Raw genomic sequence first — 6,888 nt, forward strand, 5'->3', positions numbered from 1 at the left:
AAAGATTATACAAACAAATCAATAACATTTTTGTAAATAGTATTCAAAATAGAGGCACAGATAAACTGGCTTAACTGTCATTATTGCTGTAATTAGGTTTTTCTTTTCTTTTTTTCTTTTTTAAAAAAAGCACCGTTAGTCTGTGTTGTTCTCTCAGAAACAATGAAGAAGCTGTTGAACATTTATGTGTTGTGTAGGCAATCCTCTGGTCCACCCTCCCTCCCTCCCAGCCACAGTGAGACGGGGCAGCCTGGCAGGATTTTGAAGCCTGGCTGAAGAGAGGATATGCCTACACTGTTCGTTTTAAACTGGTATATTTGATTTTTCTGACATTCATAGATTACTGATTTTTAGATTTTCTGTGATAAATAAAATTGTCATCTTTTACTGATATCATTACTTAATTCATTTAATTGTATTATGTAAAAAATTCAAACATTATACTGCAATGCAGGGCGTTTTTTCTTAAGTCAACTTTTAAATATCACTCTACTTCTTAATCATTCAAAAATATAGAAATTACTTACTGTAGTCAAAGATCTAGATCATGATCATCACAGGACATACACAGTATACAGGGTCATGGTAACTATGTAGGTCTTCATGACTCCAGAATGGAGACATCGCTCTGGCTGAGAAATGAAAATAGGTCAAGCAGTGTGTTCTTCTCTGTGGTAGGGGCAGTGATGACCTGTGCGTATCCCCTAGACTCAAAACAGCTCAGGATTGGTTTATTTGCACTGGATAAAACATTCTCATTAAAATCACCACACACTATGATGGGATGACAGTCCATGATCTCTAATGAGTCTAATAGGCTTACCAGGTTTTTCAGGAATGGCCTCAGAGTGTAGTCTGGAGGTCTATACACAACTGCAATCAGAGCACTGACTGGTGCTTCAACCTTTAAAGCCAGAAATTCAAGGTCAGTTACATTATGGATGTACTGTTTTTCATGCACTTGAATGTTACTTTTCACATAAACAGCAACTCCACCACCACTTCTGTTTGCCATCTGGGAAAGTTGTGTAGGACAGGTGTCTGTTGCGTTTAAACAAATTAAATTTTCCAAGTGGAGACTCTCTGCGACAAAGGAGCCCCGCAGGTGTGTTTCTGTTAGGCACAAAACATCTGCTAGACACAATTCATGGTGACTCTTGATGTCATTAATGTGAGCTGGCAGTCCCTCTGTATTATGATGAACAATGGTGAAAACGTCTGACCTGCTCAGTGTTTGCCTCACGTGTAGAAGAGGCATCATGTCATCAAGGTTGGCTTGTCTCATGTTCTCAAGCGCTGCAGTGATTTCTGGGTTAGTGAATATTTTTTCTCCTCCATATCAAGAAGATACAGTCCACTGAGAGACGTCACTCTACTGACAGCTACGTAGGCCATGCCGGGCTCAAAAATGCTCTTAAGAGAGACAACAGCTGATGTGGTTGTCATACCCTGTACCTTATGTATTGTACATGCAAAGGCCAGCTTCACTGGGAACTGTCTTCGTACCACTCCTTTCTGCTTTAGATTCTCCTCTGCTCTCTCAATGTACACCATGTCGTCTGCTGGTGTGCGGTTATTCTTTCCAGATGTCTCATTATCCATTTTAAGTCCAAGCTTGATGATATGTTGGTCATTTCAGAGTAAATTACTCGAAGTAATTTTCCAAAAGCGGCGCGCACAGACGCAGCGGCTCACTGCTCCACGTTCGGTGTTTGTTTTTTACTTTTTCTACGTGTATCTGTTTGGATGAGTGTGTTTTTATTATTATACATCGAGTAGAGTCCACCTACAGTCGTCAGGACCTTCTGAGCTTGGGATTACGCTGTGCAAGTAGCATTACATCGGACTACCACAACTTTCACAGCATTCCGGAGGACATAATGAGAGCTCCAGGTCTCCGTGGTTGGTTCTTCCCAGCGGCAAGACAAGAGGAAACGTAAACAAAGAGGCAAAAGCGTGGCTGCAGGGCGGCCCACTAGCACGGCTAAGAAACAGCCATTTAAGCCACCGCTTCGAGTATTTTCCTCTCCAACGTCAGGTCCATAACCAACAAAATCGACGAACTGAGATTACAGATTGCAGTCAACAAGTGTGTACGGGACAGTAGCATAATATTACTCACAGAGACTTGGCTGCAGCCATCAATTCCGGACTCGGCTATTGAGCTAGCAGGCTGCACGGTCCACCGTCACGACAGGAACGGCCACTCCGGTAAGAACAAAGGAGGGGGTTTATGCATCTACACCAATGACAGCTGGTGCAACAACACAAAGACTGTAGACAGCCACTGTTCCCCGGATTTGGAATATTTGACTGTGAAGTGCAGACCCGTCTACTACCTCGCGAGTTTACTGTTGTCATGGTAACGGCCGTGTATGTACCACCCGATGCTAACGCTAACTCGGCCATGGAGGAGCTGCACAAGACAATAAGCAATCAGCAGAATTCCCACCCAAACGCAGTGCACATTATAGCGGGGGACTTCAACCATGCTGACTTAAGGTCAGTATTCCCCAGATTTGAACAGCATATTAAATGTGCAACGAGGGGGAAAAACACATTGGATAAGCCTACAGCAACATCCAAAAAGGCTACAGAGCAACCCCTCTTCCACATCTAGGTTTGTCAGACCACATGTCCATGCTGCTGATTCCTGCATACACTCCAGTTAGGAGAAGAGCCCCCCCAGTCACAAAAATTGTGAAAACCTGGCCAGAAGGCGCATCACATCAGCTGCAGGACTGTTTTGAAAACACGGACTGGAGTGTGTTGAACATCAGGACCTTGAAGAGCACACAACATCAGTGCTCTCATATATTAACTTCTGTGTCAACAGTGTCACTGTGGACAAACGTCTCCGGTGTATTCCAACCAGAAACCCTGGATGACTAAAGAGGTCCAGGTCCTGCTGAAGCAACGTGACGCCGCTTTTAGATCCGGTGATGGTATGCCATACAGTGCAGCCCAGATCTGAGCTGAAAAGAGGCATCAGAGAAGCCAAGGCAGTGTACAAGAGAAGGATCGAAGACCACTTCAGCAATAACAACTCACGACAGGTATGGCAGGGAGTTCAGCACTTAACCAACTACAAACCTTGCAATACCACGTTGACTGAGGGTAACGCGGCGCTTGCGGAGGAGCTGAACCACTTCTTCGCACGCTTTGAGACGAAGGGACCAGAGGCAGCAGCAGCAAAAACATCAGAAAGCAGCAGCAGCCCAAGCCTAAAAGTGCAGGAATATGAGGTGAGGCGCACACTGAGGGCAGTGAACCCCAGGAAGGCCGCCGGACCAGATGGGGTAACCGCAAGGGTCCTTAAAGAGTGTGCAGACCAGCTGGCTGGGGTCTTTACTAAGATCTTCAACACTTCACTGTCCCAGTCCTGCATCCCACCGTGCCTAAAGTCAGCCACAATTGTCCCACTGCCAAAGCGTACTAACATTAGCAGCCTCAACGACTACCGACCAGTTGCTCTAACACCTGTTATAATGAAGTGCTTTGAGAAACTGGTCCGACGTCACATCATGTCCTGCTTGCCACCCACACTCGACCCGCTCCAGTTTGCATACAGAGCTAACAGATCAACTGAAGACGCCATTATTACAACGCTCCACACCACCATCTCTCACCTGGAAGTGCAGGGCCGTTATGCCAGGCTGCTCTTTGTTGACTTTAGCTCTGCTTCAATACGATACTCCCGGACAGACTAATAGTTAAACTGCTGGAAATCGGACTTCCTTCTACCACCTGCCGCTGGATCAGAGACTTCCTCTCAGACGTGTACAGAGAGTTAGAGTGGGGCCTCATCTTTCCTCAGCCCTCAGCCTTAACACCGGCTCCCCACAAGGCTGTGTACTGAGTCCCCTACTGTACACTCTGTACACACATGACTGTGTTAGTACCCACCCAGACAACGCAGTCATCAAGTTTGCAGATGAACCACCGTGGTGGGGCTCATCTCTGGGGGAGATGAGACGGCGTACAGAGCTGAAGTTCAGAGGCTGTCAGATTGGTGTGTAGATAACAACCTGGACCTCAATACCACCAAGACAAAAGAACTTGTTGTTGATTTCAGAAGGAGGAAGTCTGAGCTGCAGCCTGTCAGCATCAACGGGGAGTGTGTGGAAAGGGTCTCCAGTTTCAAGTTTCTGGGTGTGCACATAGACACAGACCTCCAATGGAGCTCTAACACCTCTGCGGTTTTAAAAGGCCCAACAGCATCTCCACTTTCTGAGAATCCTCAGAAAAATGGACCTGAAGAAGGAGCTGCTGACCGTCTTCTACCGCTGCTCCATTGAAAGTGTGCTGACATATTGCATCAGTGTGTGTTCTCCAGCTGCACCGCAGCACACAGAAAGGCACTCCAGAGGTCATCAACATGGCCCAAAAAATCATTGGACATCCTTCCCTCCCTGAAGGACCTGTACAGCACTCGCTGTCTCAAGAGGGCACGCAGCATCCTACGGACTGCACACACCCAGGACACCGGGTGTTTAAGCTGCTGCCGTCTGGCAGGAGGTTCAGGCTGCTGAGTCCCGAACGAATAGACTCAAGGACAGCTTTTACAACAGGGCAATAGCCCTAGTCAATGCAAATAGCTAAACTTGACTGGCTACCTACCTGGACTTACCGTTAACAACGGTAAAAACAGTAATAATAATAATAATATTTTATTTATAACAAGGTGCAATAATAATTAATGTGCAATAATAACAGTAATACAAATACACTTCTTCTTCTTCTTCTTTTTAACTAAGTTATTATACTGTGTTGTGTTGTTTGTGTTGCGTTGTGATGTGTCGTATCGTGTCATGTTGTGTTGTGTTACATGGTTGGTTGTTGCCGACGTAGGACAGTTTTCCAATTTCATTGTACTAGTGTACTATGTATGACTGTGCAATGACAATAAAGAGTTATCTTATCTTATCTTATCTTATCTTATCTTATTAACCAAACCATTTTGTATGTCAATGTTTCTGGTGAGCATGACACGAGCTCCTTCTGCAACTTTCAGTGTGTCTGGTAACTCATTTTTACCTCCTTTGAATGGTCTGTCTTGTAGTGCCATTCTGCCAGTTCTAGGATCTTTTCTATAATCATCTGCATGGATGTCAATGATATGAGTATGGAGCAGAGCCAGTGTTGCAGAGTTGTGTGCATCCACTTCTTTATTAGTTGCAAAAATGTGCAACGCATCAGTCGGACAATGGCTGGTTCAGTTATGGCCTGTGACAACAAATTTCTATCTGCTTCGCAAAGCTCATCCAACTTTCCTTTCACACGAATTCTGTTCAGCATCTCAGCAAAGACAACATCATCTTTCTGACGCATAATCTCAGTCAGAGTGATCATCTGAAAATGCTCCCGCCACAGGTCAATCTCAGACGGGTCGTGCACACAGAGAGGTTTAGACTGTCGCACTGGGGGTAGCTGATAGAAGTCTCCAACAGCAATGACTGACATGCCTCCAAAGGGTCTCCGAGTCCCTTTGATCTGTTTGAGTCTTGCATCTACATATGCAAAGAGATGTCTTGACACCATAGACACTTCGTCAATGACGATTATTTCAGCATTCAAAAGTTCTGATCTGACTTCATCCAGCTGATTGCCAAGTCCCTGAATGGGAGGTTTTAAGCTTCTCGGGAGCTTGAGAAGAGAATGCAGTGTTGTTCCAGAAATGTTAAATGCTGCAGTCCCAGTGAAAGCAGTTAACAGGACAGTGGGTTTTGATATATCAACGTCGTCTGAATGTCTGGGCACTTTGCTCAGTATCTTAGATGCTTCTGAGTAGATGCATTTGATAAGATGTGATTTTCCTGTTCCAGCACCACCATTAATATAAAAGAAAAACTGCTCTGGATTTAGAGCACAGACTCTTTTAATGCACCAGTCTCTAACTGCATAAAATATGCAGGCTTGCTTCTTATTCAGATTCTGAAACATCTGACGTAACAATGTGGGATCAATAGCAGGGGGTTCCCTGATGGCTCTGACTTCTGTTGAAGCATCAGCCTGACGGCTGTAGTCGGGCACATCTTCCTGTTCATTTTCATTATCTCGCTCTCTTTCTTGTTCAACAAGTGGCAACCTTACGAGATCTGATTCAGGTGCCAGATTACACCATTCATCAGTCACACCTCTGTTCTGCTCATATTCCTCAACAGCGCTCTCGATCTCCTCACTGTTTTTCTCATATTTCTCTCTGTTTCTTTTGACAATGTGTTGCACGTATTCAAGACGGTCAGTACCTGGTAGCTGTACACAGCCAGCACCATAGAAAGCCTGATAGGTTGGCAAAGATGGCGTTTTCAGTTCGTGGTCTGAACGATGAGGAAGGTACAGTTTAAGCAGTCTTCCGTAATATTGCTCTGGATGTTTTTCTTGTGAGCAGCGGTGAAATCTGATGATAGCAGGCTTATCGTTTTTGCGCCTTTGCACAAATCCCATCTCATTGAGAAGGGGCAAAACATCTTTACCTTTTGTCTGTTGGCCATAGACAATCCTGCAAGTAGCAGCAAAGTCTGCCATGCACATCTCCTCATACTCTGGTGTTTCAGGTCTGGCTTTGTATTTGTCATTCAAAGATGTCATCCAAACATTGGAAGACTCAGGTGTTGTGTTGTCCAGAACTGACAGGGGACGACTCATTTTCACAGGATTATCATCAGTTGGAATGAATATTACAGCACGTGAACATTGCTTCATGTGAAGACCACATGCACGAGCAACACACTCCTGTGCACTGATCTCTCGCTTCTTTGAATATGCCTGCATGACGGCTCTCATTTCATCGCACTCATTTACACTGTCCTTATGGGAGTTCTCAATGACAGTTTTCAGGTACTCAGATAGCCCGCCTCTTTTTTTGATATATATTTCATTAAATAA

At 44.9% G+C, this 6,888-nt stretch overlaps 1 long non-coding RNA gene across 1 annotated transcript; it reads right to left on the bottom strand.

Annotated features, from left to right (window-relative positions):
- Positions 1–740: 740 nt before the first annotated feature.
- LOC112845459 (uncharacterized) lies at positions 741–2,591 on the bottom strand. Its single transcript, XR_003218276.1, has 3 exons — positions 2,340–2,591; positions 2,123–2,254; positions 741–904 (listed from the first exon to the last, which is right to left on the bottom strand). It is a non-coding gene; the product is annotated as an uncharacterized LOC112845459 (long non-coding RNA).
- Between the last annotated feature and the right edge of the window lie 4,297 nt (positions 2,592–6,888).

This window comes from Oreochromis niloticus, unplaced genomic scaffold (genome assembly GCF_001858045.2).
Source record: "Oreochromis niloticus isolate F11D_XX unplaced genomic scaffold, O_niloticus_UMD_NMBU tig00007420_pilon, whole genome shotgun sequence".
Lineage (NCBI taxonomy): Eukaryota > Metazoa > Chordata > Actinopteri > Cichliformes > Cichlidae > Oreochromis > Oreochromis niloticus.